The 2500-nt window shown below is 43.2% G+C and overlaps 1 pseudogene across 1 annotated transcript in view; it reads right to left on the bottom strand.

The window, feature by feature from the left end:
- LOC311103256 (protein sidekick-2-like) overlaps positions 1-2500 on the bottom strand; it is a 103642-nt pseudogene that overhangs the window by 71180 nt on the left and 29962 nt on the right. The gene's annotated exons all lie outside the window — the stretch shown is intronic.

The following is a 2500-nucleotide window of genomic DNA, read 5'->3' as shown; positions in this document are numbered from 1 at the left end:
TAGGATGCTATCACCATGGAGATACAGCTAGGATGCTATCACCATGGAGATACAGCTAGGATGCTATCACCATGGAGATACAGCTAGGATGCTATCACTATGGAGATACAGCTAGGATGCTATCACTATGTAGATACATCACTTTTGTTTTACTAACAGCGTTCCCTCCACCTCTATCCCTCTATAGTCTCTCTGTGTCCCCCTCCTCCTCTATAGTCTCTCTGTGTTGCCCTCCAACATTTCCTGGGAGCAGTCTTAGCCTGTGTGAACCCAGGTGCTAGGAACTAGTTGTGGGGGAAAAGCCATACAGTTACATATCGGATAATATTCTTGCCGATATATCGTATTGTATCGTTTTTGACAATATGGCAATATTATTTTTGCGCTAGTTTGATGTACCTGCACCAAAACTGCAGTATTTTTCCTTCATAGCTTGTTCTCCATCTTCTTTTTAAATAGGGAGCCAATTTGTTTTCAGCACTTTCATTTCCATGACTGATCAAAACGTGTTTTTCTCATGGCTCTCTCTTGTCCCTCTGCAGCAGACATATGGTGAGCAATATGTTAGGAACAAAATCACATTATCGAATCGCAACACATGTAGAATCATGATAATCATGAGAATTGTAATACATATCGTATTGGCACGTAAGTATGGTGATAATATTGTATCGTGAGGTCCCTGGCAATTCCCAGCCCTACCAGCAACCATTATATTGTTTAATTGAGACAAACATAGAAGGAGGTGATTAAATGCAGAGCCATCATTCAGCCTGTTCCACAGAGCCTTGCAGCCCTGCAACCAACCATTGATTCACTGGCTTCAATCAGTGATCTCTCTCTCAATCTCATCTCATTTCCCTCTGCTTCGGGTGAAGGGGGGGAGTACTGTTCTGTGATCCCAGGCCCTGTGTTTGATATCAGTAACACACACAGACTGTCTCAGTGTCATTTCATAAATCTGCTTCTGTTTGGGGCCATTAAACTAGAGCCCATTTATAGGCTGGTTAAATCAGCCAGTCAGATGGACCAGGGACCGTATCACCCTCCAGCTCCACACTGCAGCTGTTGGACCAGGGCCTAAGCAGGCAGTAGGATGGGACCTTAGCCCTCCCCTGGCAGCAGCTCCTAACTCTAGGGAAACTCTAGACCGACCGCAATTCAAACCCGGGTCATTTGGGGAGTCCTCATGTCTCAGGCATGGTTATCCATTATCAGGTGAATGTGGTTTCATAAATCCTCTGTTACACAGGCTGCACTCTTAGAAAAAAAGTTGCTAAGTAGAACCATACAGGGTCTTCGGTTTGTCCCAAAAGGGGAACACTTAATGGTCGGGGGTAGAACCCTTTGCAGAGGGTTCTATCTAGAACCCTCTATGTAAGGTTCTTCATAGAACCCCATGTATATGGTTCTACCTAGAACCCTCTATGAAGGGTTCTACCAAGAACCATTTTATCTTTGGAGGGTTCTTCCTAGAACCCTCTATGAACAGTTTCACCAACCTTATCATCCTTTAAAATGTAATTATGTATGACAATACATGACATATATCATAAGGCCTTTCTTTGAGGGCCTAGTTCTACCCTAACACAGTGGTGTTTGGAAACTCCTGGTTTACAGGCCACATCAGACCTGCAAGCCACATTATGTTGGCTTGCAAAGTGATGTGAATTCCTATTGGAATTCAGCCAGAGTTAGGATATCCAACTAGTGGAATCGTTAATCACCCGCAACCTGCATTCAGAATGACTGCCAGGGTAGGGAAGATTGAATACTGAGACTACCTCAATCATCTAAATTGGAACAACCATCTCAGTAATGGGTGCAGTAAATTCAACTAGTAACAGATTGGATTAGTTTAGAAAACGGTGTGTTATTTATCTCTGTGTAGCATTAAATTAATCAACCAATCAATGTACATGCAAAAACACAGATATTACAGTAAAACAAACAATTCGGAAAATCTCCCTGCAATAGAGAATGCTTGAAGGGTTCTATGTAGAACCCTTCTTGCCTTCCAAAGAATCATCAAAGAACCCTTTCTTCCAAAATGGGTTCTTAGGATATTAAAGGTTTTAAGTAGAACCCTTTCAAAACGGTTCTTGGTAGAACCCTATCCCTCCATAAAAAGCCCTTTTGGAAGCCTTTTTTCCAAGTGTGTGTAACAAGAATGATAGGGGAGGAGCCACTATAGGGTAGTGTAGGGGAGGAGCCATTAGACAGACAGCCACTACAGGGTAGTGTAGGGGAGGAGCCATTAGACAGACAGCCACTAGAGGGTAGTGTAGGGGAGGAGCCATTAGACAGACAGCCACTAGAGGGTAGTGTAGCTGTGTCTGTTAGCTCAAGCTAAGACACCTGTTGGATGAACACCAGTATTCACATGTACAACTGAGAGAGAAAAGTCCTCTAAACAGGAAAACATGACAACGGTTATATCTTCATTCAACAGAACCTGCTGGTACAGTATGGGAAGGTGTGTGTGTGTGTGAGTGTGTGT

Source organism: Coregonus lavaretus (assembly GCF_964263955.1).
Source record: "Coregonus lavaretus genome assembly, chromosome: 28".
NCBI lineage: Eukaryota > Metazoa > Chordata > Actinopteri > Salmoniformes > Salmonidae > Coregonus > Coregonus lavaretus.
This window is presented reverse-complemented; position numbering and strand designations above follow the sequence as displayed.